The sequence below is a fragment of the Phaenicophaeus curvirostris genome, chromosome 3 (genome assembly GCF_032191515.1).
Source record: "Phaenicophaeus curvirostris isolate KB17595 chromosome 3, BPBGC_Pcur_1.0, whole genome shotgun sequence".
In the NCBI taxonomy this organism is placed as follows: Eukaryota; Metazoa; Chordata; class Aves; order Cuculiformes; family Cuculidae; genus Phaenicophaeus; species Phaenicophaeus curvirostris.
In genome coordinates, this window is record NC_091394.1 from 78,563,044 (window position 1) to 78,586,038 (window position 22,995).

Genomic DNA, 22,995 nt, shown 5'->3' on the forward strand with positions numbered 1-22,995 from the left:
AGTTTCTGAAGAAATTACTTTATCAGTATCTCCTTACATATCAGGCCTGAAAAAGCGCACTGATACTATGAGAAAACAATACTACTTCTATGGAAAGTTGTTATCGTATTTACAGCAACTAGGCTTTTATAAAATGTGTGCTCATATGGAATTTAGTAAAGAAATGCCTACTGGTAACCCTGAAATTTTTTTCAAGTGTGTGGTAAGCACAATTATATTTCAGTGGTTTTCTTCATTCATATTTTATAACAAATCTATGCCAGAAGTTTTTTTGAAAATACATCATCATAAGTGCTTTCAGCACTGTGAATCAGGCTTACAATTAATGTCTTACAAGGTCCATTTTTACTAACTTTTCAAATTAATTTCAAGTTATTTCTTGTTATGTGGCATAGTATTAAGAGACTGACACTCAAAACAAAGTAATTTTTGTTCTCATCTGTAGTTCTTTCTGTGTACTCAGGTAGGAACAGTTATTTGGGGTTTTGCCAGTCAGGGTTATGGTGATTTGTTGTTATAGGTGGGAGTAAAAGGAGTAATTATATTATTATTATTATTGTTGTTATTGTTGTTATTAGTAATATTGTTGGTGTTATTATTACTATAAGCTATAAGTAATATTTGGATTTCATTCAGCAGTGGCTACTGTGTATTCTGTGTTGGAATGCCTCCAGAGAGAGAACTGAATAAATAATGTTCTTTTCCCCTCATACATATACAGTCTTAAGTGCCTAGAAAATTGCTAATCTGGTAACTCTGCTGAGCAAGTCCATCAAAGGTGATTTATGAGAGTAAAATAACAATTCAAGAAGGTGAAAACATGTGATCTTATTAGCATAAGAACTAGGAACTGATCTTTTCAGATTATCATAGCTAGAAAAATCTAGGTTTGCTCTCATATCTCTTACATGAAAAGATCTTAAGTAGTCCTCTGTGTATCACTGTTGTTTTTGGAAAAGAAAGATCAAAAAGCCTGTCAGTGTTAAGACCATAGGAATACAGAAAACTTGAATAAAAATAGATGTGGCTCATTCCCTGGTTTCCGTTTGGGCTTAAAGTAGAGTTGTAATTTATTTTTAGAAGTTCATACTCTTTTTAACAACGATGTATACCACTGCTGTGATATTTCCTTCCTATTGTTTGATTTATTGAAAATTTTAAGTGTTAAAATATATAGGATCAGTATTTTGTGGAATGATTTGTTTTACTGGTTTATTTTAAAGCAATTTATTTTTAAAGAGCCTGGAAATTCCTACAATTTCTTTAACCTTGGAATCAAACTAACGTTAGGATGACATTAATTAATTAATTTTATTTCAGGTACCTTTTACTTAAGGTAAGACTTTCATAAAAGATAAGGTACTATAGAGTAGAGTGGCAATGTAATTCAGGATTTATTTTAGTTCTGGTTCCTGTACATTTTCAGTGCTACCAAAAATAGCTAAATGAATACTCCTTGCACTTGAGTCTGGCAATCGTTTCTGGCTAATATTGGGCTGGTTCGAAAGAGTTATGTTGTAACCTTCAGGTCCTGATTCCATAGGCATTCTTCCTCGTGGAAAAGCTGGCTTTCTTTACAGAGGAAAATAAAAATATAAAATGCAAACTTGAAGCAGCATGTTAACACGATTTACCTTAGCTATTTATATCTGGAATGCAATCCTTTCCCTGCTGGACAGCCCTGAAGGGGGTGATGATCAGGCCTGCATACAGATGCAGACCTGTAACTCTCAGCTGCATTTCATTAATGAGTGAAGTCTTTGCTCTCTTTTGATTACATGACCTTAGATCTCCCTTTCAATGTACATGCAGTGTTTCTGGCAGATGGATACCTAGGTGTTGTCTACATTTATTCAGGTGACATTTTTCCTTTAGCTGGGAAAATATTTTGACTTTTCTTTAGTTAGCCAAGAACTATTGTAAACTATTGTGACTGATTATATCCAAAAGCCTAAGCAGTTTAATTTATATTTTCAAGATTTTTTTAGAATCTGAACCACATGATGGATCATACCTACTAAAACTTTTCCTGTCTGTTTGTTCATTCAGTAATGTTGTAGAGTCCAGTTCACTATCAGTGACTGAGTCACTTGACATCGTTAGGTATATGATCACAATAGATAGCACCTATTAAAACAGATGACAAAAAGCGTGTAACAGCATGACTAGTGCACTAATGCCTGGAGAGAGGTGTAATGATGTGCTAGAATAGAAATAAACTTGCATGCCTCTGCAGAGCATTACTCCAAGGTACGGTGCTCCAGAAGGCCTTGCATACGTAAACCTGACAGGTGATGTTTGGGTTCAGCTGACACTGCCTGAATTGCAATTTCCCTGTGGCGACATGTTGCTCTCTGCAAGCTAATTACTCTTTCTGATAGGCAGAATTCTACCACAATAAAAGTTGTAGGAATGCATTGGAAAACTACTGGAAATCTATGCAAGGTCAACCAAGACATAGACAAGTATCCAAAACTATTAAAATCTCATTAGAACCCAAGAGCTTTCATTTTTTTTAAATGACCATGGTTGTCCATCATTTAGCAGAAAGACAAACTTTGGCAAGATACTATTTGTGGCGTAAAGTTATAAGACTGTAAAAGTAGAGGTTTGGGACAGTGTGTCATGATGTTCTGAACTGTCTTAATGTCCTGTATAATTTTGGTGGGGTTAAACTATGGCATTGTGTTCTTGACATTATATTTATTTGTAGAAAAAAACACAAAACCCAATTGATTTGGTGCAAATAAAATTATGATTGCCCTTGAGAGAATTAAATAGTGTTGATGAAGAAGAGACACTTCTATATTAATAAATTCTGGAGTGGTCTGAAGGGTAACCCCAATGAAACAAGGTTAAAGTAATTTGAAATTTTGGCTACATCTTTTCTTAGCAGAAATGTAAGAGAAGTAGGTGTCTCAGAGAAAAAAAAATGAGTGGTGTTTTATTTTCTCTGTGTGTTAAGGACCACATTTTGGATTCCATATGGTTTGTAGTATGTTGAAACTACAGTCTAAAGTGCTGCATTCATAAGCTGAATAGTCTCAGACATAAGTCTGTCATGAACCAACCATGTAGCTTGTAGAGCAATTTCCTCAATTACTGGAATAATTAAAGGCAATTTGTTGGGAACATTGGTCTTGGTCTTGTATGGAATTTTACATTTCACAATTCAAAGTTTGGATTTATATAAAAAAACCAATCTTCTGCCACACATACAGTACATATGTTTCCTATTAAAGAGAAAATTTATCACTTCCAACAGTGGCAACTAAAGGAGAAACTATATTGATTGCTTTTCACTGTCTAAAATGAGATAAAACATGGTAAGCAAACAACTTACTGAACCAGAAGTGTATTTCTTTTCATAATGTATATTGTTAATTTCTATCTCTAGAATTAATTTATGTGGCCAAAACGGCAACTGAAATTATCATTCACTACTTTTAATCTGGCCATGTATTTTACCTTTTTAAAATCATATCTATAATTCGGTGAGTTGAAGCCATTTTTGGGGGGTTTGAGGTTTTATTTCCTGTTCTCTGTCTATCAGAGACAGATTACTCATGTTAATAAATTGCTTTAATGTGTACTATTATACTTGTATCAATATTCTTGATGTGTATTCTGATAGAGTCTCAAAATAAACCCATATTACATGGATAGAAATACAGGATTAGCAGTTGACAAGGGATAAAGGCCATATTGTCCTTTGAGAATTGTGACCTGAATCCTTTACCAAAGTACTATTATAATAAATACATTATCAAGACCATTAATCAGCTTTTAGTAAATCAGCTCTGGAGAGTATGCTAATAAATAGACTCTATTTGCAAACTATAAAGGCTGAATACACAGGATTTCAAATATACTAAGATGATAGATTCTTGTTTTAAATTGTTTTCTTTCACATGTAGGAAAAGATTAGGTAATAAGATAAAGCAGTACAAAATTTATTCAATGTTCAAGGGATTTTCTGTAGAGGCAGTAAGTATGTAAGCATGTATTTGAGTCCTTATATTTTCATAAAGCTTCTGTGAGAGTTGGATGTAGTGAAAAGACATATATAGCTGAGGTGTCAGAACTGAACTCCAGACAGGGCTTGCTATGGTCTTACAGAAGTCATCTGGAAGACATTTCTCACACACAAAGTGTGGGAGGCTCTTTACGCCTTATAAGCCAAAATTCCAGAGACATAAGAAGGAAGTCCTGTGATGAGACTAGGAAGTACGAATAAAAGGCTTAATCTGAGGACAAAATGTGAAGATCATGTACACCAAGGGACACTGTTCCAGTCACAAATTACTCATTGAACTTCCTCTCTGTAATGTGTACTTAACAACTCAGTGAGATATGTATCTGTGAGTTTTCCAGCTGACTGGGGTAGGAATAAAACTAAATCCCTAGAGTTTAGATACCTGTAAGACTAAAAGCCTCTACTCATATTTCCAATTTTTTTTATATATTGTCAGCCCTTTCCATAAAATATGACTTACTGATATTACTACTTGATCTCATTAATAAGGGAAAAGAAGGAGAAAGCTGTAAGTGAGATTACAACATTTAGTTTGACCTGCCTTATAATATTTTTTTCTTTCCATAATTAGAGGTAAAAATAGAGACAGAAATGTAGGTTGATTTTTCTTGGTAAGAATACTACTAAGCTATCTTTTATTATTCAGAGCAGGAGAATTCTCATAAGATCACTGCTAAAAATAGATATATACACACATTTCATCAAAGAACTTTAAAGCTGTTTTATTTATTTTTCACATTAAATAGGATTTTTTCTTTTTGTTATTGCATAAGGGAAACCCATCACAGTTCTTCCTGAATTAATTCAATCTGGAGAGCATTTCTTTTTCAGGCTATGTGGGAGCTAATCAACAGAATAATTTAGATTTTCCTTAAGAAAGTTTCAGTTTGAAAATTCCTTTTGTGATTTTTATAATCTCTTAGTTAACGTGATCTAGTGTATGCGACTTTCTTATTGGATATTCTGTGAAAGGAGGTTCTGACTTCATCCTGCTGAAAACTTAAAGTGAAAAGAACTTTATAAAGCAATTTCATAGAATCATAGAATAGTTGGCATTGGAAGGGACCTTAAAGATCATCTAGATCCAGCACCTTGCCACAGGCAGGGACATCCCACTACATCAGGTTACCCAAGGCCCCATCCAACCTGGCCTTAAAAACCTCCAGGGATGGGGCATCCACAACGTCCCTTGTGACCTATTCCTAATGACTAAACTAAATCTGCCCTCCCCTCCAGTTTATACCCATTCCACCTTGTCCTATCACCACAAGCCTTTATGAATAATCCTCCTCCAGGTTCCTTGTAGGCTTTTTTTTTTAAGTACTGGAAGGTTGCTATAAGATCACCTCATAGCCTTCTTTTCTTCAGGCTGAACAAGCCCAACTCTCTCAGCCTGTCATCATATGGAAGGTGCTCCAGCCCTTGGATGATCCTTGTAGCTCTCCTCTGGACCCATTCCAAGAGTTCCATATCCTTCTTATATTGAGGATTCCAGAACTGTACACGGTAGTCCAGATGAGGTCTCACAAGAGAGGAATAAAGGGGCAGAATCACTTCCCTCAACCTGCTGGCCATGCTTCTTTTGATGCAGCCCAGGACAAGGTTGGCCTTCTGAGCTGTGAGCGCACACTGCCGGCTCGTGTCAAGCTTCTCATTGACCAGCACCCCCAAGTCCTTCTCTGCAGAGCAGCTCTCAATCACGTCACCCCTCATCGTGTACTGAAAATGGTGATTGCCCCAACCCAGGTGCAGGACCTTGCATTTGGCCCTGTTAAGCCTCATGAGGTTCTCACAGCCCCACTTCTCCAGCCTGTCCAGGTCCCTCAGGATGACATCCCATTCTTCTGGTGTGGCAACTACACCACTCAGCTTGGTGTCATCTGCAAACTTGCTGAGGGTGCACTCAATCTCGCTGTCAGTATCATTGATGAAGATATTAAACAGCACTGGGCCCAGTATGCACCCCTGAGGGACACCACTAGTGGATCTCCATCTGGGCTTTGATCCATTGACCACTACTCTCTGAATATGACCATCCAACCAGCATCCACCATGCTGTCCACCCATCAAATCCACATCTCTCCAGTTTAGAGAGAAGGATGTTTTCTGGGCCCATGACAAAGGCTTTACAGAAGTCTAGATAGATCACGTCATACCTGTACTCTGGCAATTATTCAGTTTTCAGTTTACATGAAATGTCTAGGATGCTTACCTGTAGTTACAGTTCTGTGTATCCAAGTAGTTAATACTTATGGTGGGAAAAATCAGTTTTATGGTTTTCTACGTGAAGTATTTTTTCTATTACTGTCAATTTTCTATATAGCCATGTCAATGACTACTGCTTGTATTGTTCCAGAAGGATAAGACTCATCTACACATTGCTCTATGAACCACCTTCACTAAATAACAACGTCCCATGAAGGGAGCTATACTTCAGAGCTCCAAAGGCCAGTGGGAACAGGGCTGTTATACTTTGCTCTTAGGCAGTTACCAGCAGCATGATTTTAACATCAACAATAAATAAATATGACATTTATATTTACAGATTCATTAGGACTGCATCTTTTTTTAATTTAACATTTCATAATAATACAGAATTTCCTTCCTTGTTCGTAAATGGAATGCAATATTAAAGGTGCATTAGCAAGTCATATCTCAATATTGAATTTATGTCTTTGACACTACCTATGCCGCAAGCCATACTATTAATGCCCTTTTGATAACTGTTTTGGGTTTTTTTCCTAAGAATAGAATATTACCTATACAATAATTACCTGGAAGTGAAAAATCATGAAAATAGGATAAAACGGGGAGGTAAATGTTACAGTAGTTCTGCTTTTAAACATCGCACAAGATATACAGCTCACAGGAAATCATGCAGATACTACAAATATAATTGTGTGGACTCTTCATACTTCTGGGCCCTTTATGCTGATGTCCTTCATCATTAATAGTGACCTACCTCCTAGACATCTCCTAGGCCATTTTAATTGGCTTTGTCTTCCATGGAAGAAGTGTGACGTTGCTGTTACTCAAAATTGATATGTGCCATCAGCAGAAAACTGTTACAGGAGAAATTATATTAACAACAAAGTTCAGTGTAACAGCGATCATTCACAGAAAATTCATAAGCAACCATTGGATCAGGAAGCTGAACCCTCTACTTACAAATTACCCTAGCCATTAACCTATAGTCATGGCTCTCTTATCAATGCTTTGTTTGGCCTGCTGAGTTTTCATTTTTTCTTTTATTGGGTGGTAGCAAAAAAAACTGTTTGCAAAGTACTGCATCAGGTATGTGTCAGATGGTGTGTGCTAGATACTCTCCAAGAAAGTGAGAAATTATTTAGTCTTCTCCAGCTGGGCTGAGGCTCTGAACCCAGATCTCCCTCTATCATGGATACATCTTCTTGGTTTCATTGTAAGACATTTGGTTTCTGCTTCTCTAAAGATATAATAAAAGAAAGAAGTGGCTAAAAGTACATTTCTTGAGCAGAGTCCTGCAGATGCAGTTTGTAAAGCTTACCAGGTTCGTCATTGAGACAGAATATGCAGGATCTGCATTATTTTACTGCTGATGTGTAGGATAGATCCCTCCCATCTCTGTGTTGGCAAGAACCAGTAGCTTCTCAACATGCACAGAAACAAAATTAGAGGGAAAATGATGATTAAAAAAAAAAGCTGATTTGGGGGAATTTAGGGAGCACTGGGGCTATGAGCAGGATTTTCTACATTTTTTTCTCTGGTATGAGATACTTAATTCCTGTGCATTTCAGGTATTTAGATTCATTTTTAAACCATTTTTTATTCATGTCTGACCTTTGCAGTCTGTATTGAGAAGTGAGACAAAGAGGGACAAGAAAAAAAGAGAAGCTACCTGAGAACAAGAGAAGTCAGTGGAGAGCCAAAATATGGCTTATTAAGTCCATATTCCGTGCTTTAGCAATCCAACAAAAAAGAATTTGTGAAATTATTTTTCTGTCCTTCTGGGTGTACATTATGCTTCTTAAATATGCTATTGGACAAGTCCAAGTTTGGGTTTTTTTTTTTCAATTTTATGAAGTGAATCACATCCTTAGCAATTGCCAAATGCTTTTGGCAATGGACTGTGAGAGATTTGAAGACATTACTAGTGCATCTAAACTCAGTGGAAACCTGAGAATTTAGTTCAAGCGGTGCAGTGGTAAACTCTATGTTTTTGCTACACTTTTTTGTTTTAGTAGTTTACAGTTGAGGAATTGCTCCAAAATTTTTCTTAAGTGTCAGTACAGCTTTTTTTATTGCATTTTGACCACTGCTTGCACAATGTGGTAGGATTTTCTCTAATACTGTTAGGCATGAGTTCAGTTAAACTCTCTTCTTGATCATGGAATATATTAAGAAGAAAAAAATTGTCATTGAGAACATGTCCTCAACAGGGAAGGCATGGATTTGTTAGACTGACTCCAGAGGAGGGCCACAAAGATGATCACAAGGCTGGACCACCTCTCATGTGAAGAAAGGCTGAGAGAGTTGGGCTTGTTTAGCCTAGAGAAGTGAGGACTTTGGAAAGACCTTATAACAGCCTTCCAGTACTTAAAGGGAGCCTACAGGAAAGCTGGGGAGGCGCTCTTTATCAGGGAGTGCAGTGATAGGATGGGGAGTAATTGTTTTAAGCTGAAAGAGGGTAGATTTAGCTTAGATATTAGGAAGAATTTTTTTTTACTGTGAAACAGCTGCACAGGTTGCCCAGGGAACTTGTGGATGCCCTATCCCTGGAGATGTTCAAGGCCAGGTTGGATGAGGCTTTGAGGAACTGAATCTAGTGAAAGATCCCCCTGCCCATGGCCAAGGGGTTGGAACTGAGTGATCTTAAAGGTCCCTTCCAACCCAAACCATCCTATGATTCTATGTCGCAGAAGGAAGAAAACATGCAAGTTGTTCTCAAACCATTCCTAATAGAGCATGTTTAGGAAAGGTGAATGATTCTCCAACAAAAGCAAAAAAAATTTTTCCTCATCAGTGAAATAATGTGTGTATGGCTCTGTGTGTATCTGCATTAAGATGAACAGATCCTTTGGTAGATATTTTTTTATCAGTCCTACTTTTCACTGCAATGTAAACATAGTCTCCTTAAAATTGGGAGGAGGTATGTCTTTTTATGCCCATTTTAGGATTTTTTCCTGTGCTTGCAAGTGCTTGTGTCAATGATTGTTTTAATGCCATGATTTTTTCATTACAATATGAAATACTAAGCTATTTATGTTCTAGCTAACGAATTAAAAGTCCACCTCAAAAGTTACATTCAGATTTTATCCAGTTTTGTAACTACAGTACTCTAATTTTTAGATTTCACTGTTTTCTAGGCAGAACATTGTGCCAGCAAAAATTATTTTTAGCTGAGTCTATGAAAACACATTAGGACTTACCTGAAAATATTCACAGCAATAAGTACTCTTCTTGTTACTATTTTCTATCGTACGACCTGTTGAACAAATTTGCACTGTGAAGGAAACATTACTTCCCTGTGATTAACTACATTAATTAATAGTTACCAATATTGCTGACTTTTTAAATACAGTAGATATATTAAGTATTTTTTAAAATGTAAAATCAATGCAAAATTTTGTGTGAAATCTGCGGTTTTAACTGTGCCATATTTCACTAATATATTAAGTGGAAAAGCTAACAGAACACCTTACAAAATAAAGTTGATTTTTATTGAAACTCTGTATCATAGAGGTTCTAAAATCTATAAATTGCATGTTCTAGCAAGGAAATATTCTTATTTTATTTCAATAAATCATAAAAATATGATATATGAACATCAGAAAAACATGCTAAGGGACATGGTTTAGTGTTTGATAGGAATGGTTGGACTCGATGATCCAGTGGGTCTCTTCCAACCTGGTTATTCTATGATTCTATGATTCTATGACTCAATCTCGCTGACTGTATCATCAATGAAAACAGCACTGTTCCCAGTACAGACCCCTGAAAGGCACCACTTGTCATGGATTTCCTTCTGGACATCCAGTCATCAACTGGCTTTTGCCACCATGCTAGACTCTTTTCAGTGTGGAGATGAATCTAAACATTTGCCAGTTGTGTCCATGTTGCATATTATCAGCTTTTGTGCTCTGAGGAAGAAATTTTCTGTCATTTGATTTCAGCTTGGCACAAGTCTATGGCGTTTGACAACATGTAGTATATATGGAAAGGAATCTGAAGGTCTCCTTCTGGAGAGACTTGAAAGCTCTCAATCTCACTGTGCATATGGCTAAACTATCTTAAGCTTTTCTCAGAACATGGTCCCTAAGATCTGTTGGAATCCTCCCATGACCATGCTGTCTTCTGAACTGCTGGGTTAGGTCAAAATAATGGCAGGGAGGGGGCTAAGAAATCAAGAGGATGGTTATAAGTCAGTGCCCCCCACCTGTGGACTTTTGTACTATAAATATAGCCTGAACAAATTAATTTCATGCAATCATCCTTCCATGATGGAGGATTTATTTGCCTGTGTGCACCCTCCATAATACCTTGTAGTTTTATAATGTCTTGGCTAATTTCATCTACATTTGAATGAGTAGACCACAAAGATAATTAAATTCAGAACGATAAGGTGGATGGCAGAGTAATGTGCTCATAATACTTACCAGCACATAAATCCTACTGCAGCCTCTATCTCTATGTTCATTACCCTGAGCTTTATAGCCTTTTGTTTCATAATTCTTTTTTTTTCCATATATATAGATAAGTGTGGACAGGATAGAAGTAGCTGAAATCAGAGTCAGTAAACAGGTAAAACACATTAAAATCCTTATTTTCCATTTAATTTTTTGGCATATCACCAAGAATTCTGTTCACACCTGAAAATTATTTGTGGGAAGCTAATTAGACATTTTTAGATAGCTTTCTCCTTAGCAGAATTAACTGTGTTTTCTAGTTCCACCTTCAGGCCATCAGTTCCTGCATTTTCTCCACCTCTCACCCAGAGTTATGTCATGTCAGTCCAGTGTCTAAATACTACAGAAGTGGGCACATTTTGTTGCTTTTTTCTTTTCAGAGCAGAGAGAGTTTGGATCTCACTGAAGGTAAATAATTTTGACATGAAAGCAAACATGAAAACAGTAACCTCCTGGGAATTTTCCAGGCTGTGGAAAAAATAATTGATAATTAAAAAAAAAAAAAAAGAAGAAACTAACTGCTCATCAGTTCTTATGAAAACAGTGACCTCTAAGTCTTAAATCAGTATGAAATGACTATACTAATATCACAGGATAGTATTGATATCAAAGAAAGGTATATCTGGCTAGTAAAACTGTACAGATCCAGGATGAAGGGCTCAGTGTCTGTGGCAGGTAGCAGATGGCCTGTTGAGAAGATTATCATCAAAGATGAACCATAGCCTGAAAGCAGAAGTGACTGGTGAGGATGAGCAACAGCAGGAGGCAGCAAGGCAGACTTTAATGTGAGAGAAAGAGTCAAGAGGTGAGAGAAGTGGAGTATGGAGATATTCAGCAATTACATCAATGAAAGAAGGAGAAGTAGGCACACACGGGAAAGGACTGAATGACAGCACGGGTCTGTCTGTGGGTTAGAGTGTGGGAATCGGGAACAAGGGAGTCAGAAGAAGGATAGGAGCTGGGGAAGAATATAGTAAGAGAGAAAAGCTTTTGTGAAGGAGAACTGTATAGGACTGCTTGGACTGACTAGAACAATCCTTCTGAGAAAGCAGAGTACATGAGCAACTCAAATAGAAATTCCATTTTTTCTTGTGTCATGCTTTCTTCTCCCCTGTTCCTTGTAATCCTTTATTAATTTTCTTCTACTCGTTGTGCTCAATAATTATTTCTTATTAGTGTATCACTTATTGGTTTTTAATATTGAACAGTTATAAAAATGTTGTGGTTTCTATAAGCAAAAATAATAATTGAAAATCACTACTTTGTTGGGGACAGGAAATCAGGTTATAGTTTCACAGGTCCATCCTCAATGCAATAAACAAAAATAAGGCAACTGTGTAATATTTTTATTTATTTTTAATTAAAAGTTCACCAGGATTTTTAATGTTACCTTAAGATGCTTTTTAAGGTGCCTTTTTGAATTATTTCTTGTAACTTGGTAATAAAAGTAGAGGGAAAATGTCCTATTTGAAAAAAAAAATTAGACTCGACAATCTCAAAGAAAGCCAGGCTGATTTAAATGTTTGAGATGTACACACTTCTGTGCTAGATGAATGTATATAATATACACATATAAATCACATATATATTCTATATATGCATTTTAAGTTTTTTATTTCTTCCTAGCTTCTGTTCTTCTACAGATATTAGGAGTACTGGAGCCTACACCTCATTTCTCAACAATAAACTCACCCCTCTTACTCAGCATACTGCAGTTCTTGATCAAATCTCCCGAGTCCCTGGAGCTCTCTTATCTTTCTCCTGCATCCCTTCCTAGCAGGATACAAGCTGTGCTTATGGCAACTGATACAGTCCAACCTGAGCTCAGGCTTCTTCATGACAGCACTGATTTTCAGCTCTTGGCAATCATGTGTTTTCATTAAATCTGTAGGAAACTAATACTGTTAAGGTCTCTAGCTATTGTGGAACCTGAATGCAAATATTCCACAGGTTAGTAAGGAGAAAAGAATGCCCATATGGGCAGATAGCACAATTGTGTAAGAAACTTTCCTTTAGGAGATGTCTAGAAATGACAAACTCAGCTTTTGTACCCAGCAGCTGCAGTTACCCTGTCAGATTACAGCACCTGATGTGGCTGGGCTCTTGGTGTATCAGGACATGATAATTAATATTGATGGTAAATTTCAGTCCTGAAATGGAGTTTTTCTCATCTTCACTTCTCAGCCCGGGCTGAGCACAGATTTGACAGCTGGATGCATGAATTGGGTTGGATAATTGGTCATGAAATTCGCTATATAGTTCTGAGGGATTATGTTGTAATTTGGGCTCTGGATCAAACTTAAAGCCAAATGTATGTAAGTGAAACTAGTAAATTAATTTCTTCCAAACAATTAATAGTATATTGCAAATACACTGAGTTATTTTAATAAATGTAATTCATGCAATATACAGCAACTAATAGCATCATGTCAGTAGGATTTTTGGTCCTTTCCTGAACAGGCTGCCTGACAGTGGGCAACCTTGCTCTGGCATTGGCAATGGCTAGCTGGATTCATAGACTTCTCTGTTTCTAATATCTATAATTCTTCCAGTGAAAACTGATATTTTGTGTATATGTGATAGATATTATTCTAATTTAACTGCTTCATTCCCCTCTTCCAAACTGAGATATGGCTAGAAAGTCACTATGTAAGAGCTCCAGACGCTTTCTCTGGCAACCAACCAAACAGCTCTGTAACTTTTCCATGCAAGTTCTTTTTCACTGTGTTAGTTCTTCAGTTCATTTTGTAATAAATTTGCAGTGAAAGGGTATAGGACCTTTTTCTTCTGACCTTTCATGAGACAGCTTCAGATATAATCTACAGATCCTTCTCCATATGCAGATCATGTGCAAAATTTAATATCTTTCAGGCATGAGTGAAGGCATCCATAGAAGTGCTTCAAGAGAGCCAGGTGAGATTCACATGCAGGAATGGAAATAATTTCTAAGTAATGACTACTACTCCTACCTGCTCCTTACTAGATTAAAAATGCGCTAAAGCTTTGTTATGTTAAAGCCTAAAGCCTAAACCCTAAGTAGGAAGAAGTTCAATTGAAAAAAATGAAATGAAATGAAATGAAATGAAATGAAATGAAATGAAATGAAATGAAAGAGTTCACCAATGACTATTCCTGGAGCTGTTCTTTTCCCGTTACTTTCTTCAGCAGTTTAAGATTGACCTTTGCTTAGCTTAATAAGCACAGATTACTTATTTTCACTAGACAAGAGTATAACACAGGAAAGATGAGACTTGATGTTGCTACTGTCTGGGCAGAAAGAGATTTGTCTTGGCCTGCCTGTAGAAAAAAACTTGTAAACAGTATGGTTTTGAAAAAACACTGTTTGCCAAAAGCAGGCAGGTCCTGTTCTTATGCTATACAGTTCTGTGCTGTGTACGCACTTTTCTTCAGCCCAGGATATCTTCTTTTCTCCTGTATATCAGCACGCCTCATGTAATCATTAGTCAAAATAATCTTACTTACCTACTGCTCCGACAGACTCTCTCCCTCTTCGTAGCCTCATAAATTTAACTTCACTGTCCTGAACTTCAACATCATTCCCATTCTTCCTCTTAGTCAGTATTGTTTCTCAAGTTACTCCTGTTCCTTTCAATCTGACAGCAGAACTAGATGCATGGATACCATTTAGAGTGAATAAAAATTAGCAGATTATGCTTGCTCACAACTGTGTGTAAACCATAGTGAGTGTATCATCAATACCTATTTAGACATAGTTTATAAGCAGATTCCTTTGCTTCATTACAAAATACAGTCTTGTACATGCACATGCTTTTAAGCTATGTAAATAATCTCTATTTTACAATTTTAGGCCCTGAGACTTGGGTTTCATTGTTGTTAAGTGGTTACAAAACAAAATGGGGCATATGAACAAAATGTTTCCTGCCCATGAAAGAAGGGAGAGGAAAGGAAGAATATTTATTACAGGACAAGAAAAGGATTGTTCTCTCCATCACACACTCTCTTTACATGTGTGCATACAGTATTATACTTCATTGAAAAAAAATTAAATTATTATCATTCAACAAGGGAGGTAAGATGAACATTCAGAAAAGAAATTTTGAGGGGGATATTGTTCAGTGAGGGAGCAATAAACTTAAGTTGCCAGGCACGGCAGAGCTTAGTGGAAGTAACTTTCATTAGAAGATTAGTCCTGTACATGATTGATGGGTAAAGTGTACTAAAGGCCTAAGATTATCCTGCCTAACCTGCAGAATGTCACTTATGCCATTGGCTCCCTGACTGCTTTGACAGAAATGTAGTTTTCTGCACTCTTTGTGCTCTTCCGACTTCCTGAATGTATGTTGAACCTTCATTCATATCATCTGAGGGACACCAACAATATGCCAGTAAACTTCTTTCTCGTAATCTATGCACCCTATTTTGTCATATAATAACAACAACAAAAAAATTTTAGTTTTATCCTACCCCTTAACAGATGAATGTTTTGATACCTTTCTGAACATTATTGTAGTTCATCTGGTCATACTAAATGCTCAGAATCAATGTTATATGGTGCAGTAATTACATAATATGATCTTAATAATTTAGAGTTTCCTTCTATTTTGTGGAAAAAAAAAATACTGTATTTGTTCATAAAAGTGGTAACTTGCAGTAATGGAAATAAAATGTAGACATACTGCCGGAAAACCATATCGGTGAAGAAGCAGGCTTAAGCAGAGTGGAACCATTTCACAATACAAGTGTTCATGCCAGTGAATTTGTTCTTTCTAAAACATTTTTAATACAATAACAAAACGGTTAGCATAGAAGAGTAATTACAATGTTACTTCTATTTGTTCTGAAAATAAATCACCCCTACATTTGAGAACCATAAAAGGAACAGGAATGTGACTTCATTCCTCTCTCAAATTCATCATTTAGAGATTCTGAGCACGTACATTATCTCTTGATTTTGCAGAAGTATTAATACAATTTTAAATAATAAATGTGTGGCCTTGAGACTGCGGCTTCTTAAAGAAAAGGTCAGCAAAAGTATCTCGCTCACGAGGAAGAACAGATGTGTTCCTTGCTATTGAACACCAAAAGAAATCTGTTAACCTGATTTTCATGTGACCATTTACCCAGGTTCATTATGTTCAGGTCTTCTTATGATAATATTATTTTGTATAAGCATCATTATTCCTTATCCCAATTAAACTGCATTTACCTGTTTCTTCTCACCACTTTGCCAACTTAAAAGATTTTTTGCAGTCAGATCCAGATGCTTTCATTAGTTAATCCTCCTGAACAGGGTTGTTGTAAAGAATCATATTTTGAGGCTTACTGCACCTTTGTCACTCTTGTAGAAGTACAACAAATCGAGGCAGCTGACACAAAGCATCTAATGCCTCTTGATGAGAGACTGAAAAATAAAGGTGTTAGTGCAGCCACCTGCAAATGATAAGTCTCTTCAGACTTGATGGATTCAAAAGTCCTGCAGCAAGGCACCTGCAGCCTCAATGACCCAAGAGTACCTTGCAGCCATGTGTTCTGAAGTCACACCCTCCACCCTCAATCAAAGTGCTAGGTCAGATTTTTTATTCGAACTGGACCTGAAATAAACTGAAGGTAAAGAATCCTCTCTAATGAAACAGTTGCTTTCTACATACAGTCAATTTTATATATCTCGCAGAGCAAACTATTGAGTATTATGATTCCCCGCAAATTTCTTTCCTTTTCTTGGGAAATAAAGGAATTTCCTCATATAGTGCTGTTTATAAAAATTCTTCCTTCCTTGCTTCGTTTTCTCCTCTAAGGAAGAAGAAAAAGTTCCCAGACTTCCCTGAAAGCCAGTGATTTCTGAGCTCTAAGTGGAATTACATTTGAAAGTGAAGGACTCTTTCCTAAAAATACCCTCCTCTTATGTCTTTTCTGTTTGATAGATTGGGGACAGCTGATACTAGCAGAGTAATTACAAAAGGAAGAAGTAGTTCTTGAGGTAGCCATGACACAAAATACATAAGGCTACATAATTTAGAAGTGTCTGTTTAGGTAGTTTTTTGGTGCTAAGTGCGTGTTTGAGTTAAAACTGTGAATCAATGATACAACGTCCTCTTACAAAATAGCCTCCGTGTATATGTATAAAACAGCTTTCTATCAGTAACCTTGGATGTGATGCCAAGATGTAGGACCATAGTGAGAAAGCAGAAGCAAATGAAAAAAAATACTAGTCTAACAGAATATCATAGAATGATAGAATGGTTTATGTGGGAAGGGACCTTAAAGATCACCTAGTTCCACCCCCCTGCCATGGGCAGGGATACCTGCAAAAGTACTTTTGATGACTGTTGCCAAATCTTAGGTGCTGAGCAAAGACACTCTATTTTGTGCCCTTTTACTCCCTCACAGCAATAGGAGGTCATGCTTTGCTGTGTAGTTGTTGAGTCTCTGTCCCAGAGGTATAGTTCAGCTAACAGGACCTCAAGGAGCACATGGTAGGGACTCAAGCAGTAGAAAAGGCAATGGCTACATTACTTGATGCTTTAGTCAATTGAAACCCAAGTCAAATTTCCTATAATGTGTGTGTTATCTGGGCAGTCAGTAGGAGCCCAGAATACAACTAAAGACTCTGTGGTCTCTGTAATGGAATCATCACAATAAAAATAGATACATCCCTCTGTTAGTTTTACCCAATCACCAAAGGAATAAACTCAGTCTGTTCTGAACTCAACAGTGGCTCCAGGCATCTCAGGAGATAACTCTCCCATGACAGTCTGTGTTCTCTGTCTATATCCCCATCTATACATATTGCAAATTTCCCCATGTCCACACTTTTCATATGCCTACTGAAGTTCCTTTCACAACTAACTTCTCCTGTTTCAAATCTTCCTCCTCTATAAGAAAGCCCATTCTTTGTCATACTGAATTCAAAATGAGAACTACTGCAGGCAGTATTTGTCTTCGAATTACCTGATTGTTTAGTTGCCTACAGCAAAAATCTTTTTTCCCAGGGTTTTGATATTGCAAATGGCAGTCCAGGAGACTTTACATCTTTGAAGACTTTCATTAGTATCACCAGGACTCTGAAGGCATTAGGGTTTGTGTCTACAGGTTCCTTTATGTGACTTGAACTATAGATTTTACTGAGTATCTGGCTACAGTCATTCTAGTTCAGTCTCATCTGGCTAGCCAGAACTGCATGGAAGGTAGGTTTCTTCCCTCAATATGAAATCTGACAGTGGTGATCAACGCTTTCTTCAAGTTCTGTATCAAAATCAATTGCATGATTTGCATCAGATTTAGATTGAGGTATTTTCTAGCTAAACATATGTTTAGATTGAGGTATTTTCTAGCTAAACATATGTATCTTTGACTGTCATTTGTGGGAGTGTGCCTGAGAAGCAACTGCTCTTATTTTGTCGTTCATTTATATACCATCTTCCTCTAACATTTCAGATCTCTCTCCAGGCTTGTTTGCTGGCTTCCTCTGATGGATTTAATTACCTGTTTGCCAACATCTTATCCATGAATTTACTTTAATCCTGTCACAAAATTTTACTTATCTTCAAAGGCTTTCATAGGTAGGAAGTCTACAAAAGTTTCCCAAAGCAAGCGTAGAACCTGAGTCAAAATTTGTATACTGAAAAAGGCACAAGTCCCTGAGTTCATGCGCTCAGCGTTGGTTACTGCTTTCTCTTGCCCCCGTGTGAACACAGATTTTTATGAGTATAGGCTTTCTGAATTATTTTCATCTTTCTTTACAGCTTAGGAGTTGTTAAAAAAAATAAGAAAGTTTATTGCTTATTAAGTCACCTCAATGGAAAGTGTGATTTGATGTCTTCCTGTCTCAAACTCCTATGGCTTGTTCCCCCTCCCTCAAGATTATTAGGAAAATAAGACAACAAAGCAGAGAAGAAAATATCATTATTCTGTTGTACATATCTCTGATGCCCCACAGCCTCAGAAAGTGCAAAGAACTAGAGCAAGTACAGAGAGCTGCAACCAGCTTGATGAAACGTATGGAATAGGATTTTCCAGTTCAGAGAAAAATAACTGAAAGGGATGACTAAAGGCTGTAAAGCCAGGAATACTGTGAAAAAGGTGACTACAGAATGATTTGTTCTCTGTTTTCACAATGCAAAAACTGAGTCATTGCAGGCAGTTACTAGGCAAACAAGCAAGAGGAATAGCTTCTTCAGGAAAATCTAAACTGTAGGGCCTGTTCTACAAGATACTTTATGGGCCTGCTCTACAAGATACCCTATGGACCTGATGTATATACTGGCTCCAAAAGGGATTAGACAAAATAAGTTGGGTTAGACCTCCAAATAGCTATTAAACACAAAAGTCTCCAATGCAGAGACCCTGTAAACCAGCAGTCGGTGAAACAGTGACATTCCTTCCTATACTTTTTTTCCTTACATGCATTTGTTAGGCATTGGTACTGGCCATGCTGACAGATAGGATATTGAATAACTAGACCCTCATTTTTTCCTGATATAACCATTTTTATTTTCTTATGTTTTGTCCATATTTGTCTCTGGTCTGGGACAATGAAAACAACAGTCCGATTATTAGACTATACGGATGTTGGAAACCAGAAGTTTGTGTGATTTATCCAGCATGGCAGATACAGCTTTGTAAAAGAACATCTCTTTTTCTTCCCTCACTCAGAAAACTTCATTCATTATAAGTTTCATTTGGCTTTCTGCAAAAGTCTCAGTAGTTGGTATCAATACTGGCTTTCATTATCCCAATCAAAACCTTAACATTGTGTTTAACTATGTCTTTAATCCTGTTCAAGAATATTTATATTTCCCCTAAAAACAATATTCTAACCACAATTTTACCTGGATTGTAAAACATTTTAAAGTAAATAGGTACATAACTCAGCTGATTTCTTTGTTTAGTTGGCATGCTTCTACAAAACCTCAAAGGTAATGTTAATCTAGAGAGGTTCACAGAGTAACTACAGATTTCCACAAGTGTAAGCAAAGCCAACACAGGACCTCATGTCTTTAAAAGATTTTGGCATCAACATTTTTACTGTGCAGTCTATATCTTTCTGTTATAGATCACATTGCACAGAGTAAAATGATGTTTAAATTCAAATGTTAAACATTCTTTAAATATTTACAGGGAAAAAAATGTTCTCATATGGTCATATTTTCATATGAACAGAACTTAGTTCATCTATATATTGTGACCCTAAAACTAAAGATATTCTCCAAATTAAACACAAAGATATTAAGTTTATTAAACATGACAGGACTAAATGAGAGTAGTATATAGAGAAAATTAGGAGAGTTTTACAAACTGAACTGTATTAAAACATTAACTAAAGGCCCACACTGTAAAATTAAGAAAACATCAGCTATCTTTGACGTGCTACATAACAGGCAGACGTAGAAAAACTGTATTCAAATAACTCATATGCATTTGCGGGTAGCTTCTATTCTAATTGAATTTTGTAGAATTCTCTAAACAAGAATGCTGGTGCAGAATCCTGATGAAAGTCTGACATTTGTTAAATCCACAAAAGTTTATTTTAGAAAGTAACAATAGCCAGTATTCATACAGAAAAAAAAAAAAAAGAATTTTAATTAACAAAATGTGTATCATCTGCTTCTAAAACAAAGGGAGTGAGTGAGGAGGAAGAAATGAGCAAAGAGTTATGGGCTTGACTTTTTAGGGTTCTGAGAGCCCAGAGTTCTTGACAGATCCCTCCTAAATGAGTGAGAGGGAGAGTTTCTCAGCTCGTCTACAAAATAGCTTATGTATTATTCAGCTGGAATTTTTGGAGAAAGACTTAACAATCTTATATTATCTTAACAATATTATATGTGCTATCTTTATTATTTGGGAGTTATTTTTAACATACCTTTTAGATATAGGAATATGTCAGGTTAAATAGACATTGTGAGATATGGAAACAGACGTGCTGTCATACTGATTGCTTATTTTCAGTCTGTCATCAAGTCCTACATTTTCTGCAGTATAAAAGCATTAATATATGATATAGACACAAGCATGTGTCAATAAACACAAGATAGCAGTTTTTAGATGTGTGTGTGAGTGTTTATATGTGAATATAAATATACTTGTACATATAGACAGACACACAATTGTGTACTACAAAGGAGCAATCACAGCACAGCTCAACATCTCCATCCGGACTGAGAGATGGGAGGCAACCTGCCTATTTGGTCTACCTGCAAATTGGCCCATGGGCTTCTGGGTGGGTGAGAGTGCATGTTGTACTACTTTACACTCTGTTGAGTTCAAAAATTGATATGCCTTTACTATACTAGTACAAAAGGTCTGAGAACCCTTTTTGCATACCTAACACTTGCCAGCAGTATCAGTTGTTTGGAATTGTTGTCATCTTCTAGGTTTGGTTCTGTTATTTTTATGGCCATGTGTAGTTCCTAATAGAGTCCATAGGTTTTCTATTTTCAGTTAATATTGGCTGTTAAATTCTCCAGGTCTGAAAATTCATTTACTTGCCATAGTTGGTACCTTGGCACTGCAATCTGCTACAATCAGATTGTTTCAAATTTTTTCTCCATTGACTACAGGGAGAGCTTAGGCAGCTGGCTTAAACTCGATTCCTGCTTTTAATATGCAGCAGTGAAATGAGAAGAATCTTGGTGCCTGTCAGTGCCACACAGCATAGCAGGGTCACAAGTACCTGAGCTGACTCCAGACAATCAAGTGATATATTCTGCAAAACTATTTAGCCTGGCCAAACATACCCTGATGTAGCTTCCACTACCCAAGCTGGTGCTAAAGTACCAACTCCATTGTGCTGTGTAAGTAAACCCATTACGTCACTGAGAACAGTACAGATCTTTTGCTTTTTCTTTTTTTCTTTTTAGTTAGAGTCTGTCTTTATTTTCTAACCCAGAGAAACACCTTTGCACTTACATAAAACACTTACCAATAGCAATGAGGACTTTGGTTGACAGCCGACTGAATATGAGCCAGCAGTGTGCACAGGTGGCCAAGAAGGCCAATGGCATTTTGGCTTGTATCAGAAACGGCGTGACCAGCAGGTCCAGGGAGGTTATTCTCACTCTGTACTCGGCACTGGTGAGACCGCTGCTTGAATCCTGTGTTCAGTTCTGGGCCCCTCACCACAAGAAGGATGTTGAGGCTCTGGAGAGAGTCCAGAGAAGAGCAACAAAACTGGTGAAGGGGCTGGAGAACAGGTCTTACGAGGAGCAGCTGAGAGAGCTGGGGTTGTTTAGCCTGGAGAAGAGGAGGCTGAGGGGAGACCTTATTGCTCTCTGTAACTATCTGAAAGGGGGTTGTAGAGAGGAGGGTGCTGGCCTCTTCTTCCAAGTGACAGGGGACAGGACAAGAGGGAATGGCCTCAAGCTCCGCCAGGGGAGATTTAGGCTGGACATTAGGAAAAAATTCTTCAGGGAAAGGGTCATTGGGCACTGGAACAGGCTGCCCAGGGAGGTGGTTGAGTCACCTTCCCTGGAGGTGTTTAAGGCACGGGTGGATGAGGTGCTAAGGGGCATGGTTTAGTGTTTGATAGGAATGGTTGGACTCGATGATCTGGTGGGTCTCTTCCAACCTGGTTATTCTATGATTCTATGATTCTATGCTGTGCCCCTTGAAAAAATACAATTACTGGATTTTGTGCTGTTAACTAGACCACTCTTTATTAGAATTATACTGATGCTGGTTTTTATTGAAAATAGATAATACAAGCAGATAAAAAAAAGGGGACACATTTCATTTTGAACTGCTATTCTTCATTTAATGTTTGGATTCCTGCATTTGTTTCAGTCAAAAGTGCCTGAATTATGTGATGCATTATACCCATCAATGACTGATATGATTTGCTTCTATGTACATTAACTTAGAAACAGAAAACATAGCTACTGCACCTAGTATTTTTTCTTTATTGTGCTAACATTTTGTATCTGGAATTGGGCATGTCTGAAAAATATCTAGTTATAATTTAAAGACCATGTATATACAAAAAGATAAGGCACACAGGTGGAATGTTTGTTTTCATGGAGGAGGGCCACAAAAATGATTGGAGGATTGGGACACCCCTCCTCTGAAGAAAGGCTAAGAAAGTTGATACTGTTGGAGAAGAGAAGGCTCAGGAAGATCTTATAGTGACCTTTCAATAATTAGAGGAGGTTTGTAAAAAGGAAGGAGAAAGACTTTTTACTAGGGTCTATAGTGATAGTACAAGGGATAACAGTTTTAAAGTAAAATATAGTAGTTTTATATTAGATATAAGGAAGAAATTTCTTACTGTAAGTGTGGTGAGACACTGGACCAGGTTGCCCAGAGAGGTATGGATGCTCA

At 37.0% G+C, this 22,995-nt stretch overlaps 1 protein-coding gene across 50 annotated transcripts in view; it reads left to right on the forward strand.

Moving 5' to 3' along the window:
• The window catches only part of RIMS2 (regulating synaptic membrane exocytosis 2), a 465,641-nt gene that overhangs the window by 408,048 nt on the left and 34,598 nt on the right, over nt 1–22,995 (forward strand). The gene's annotated exons all lie outside the window — the stretch shown is intronic.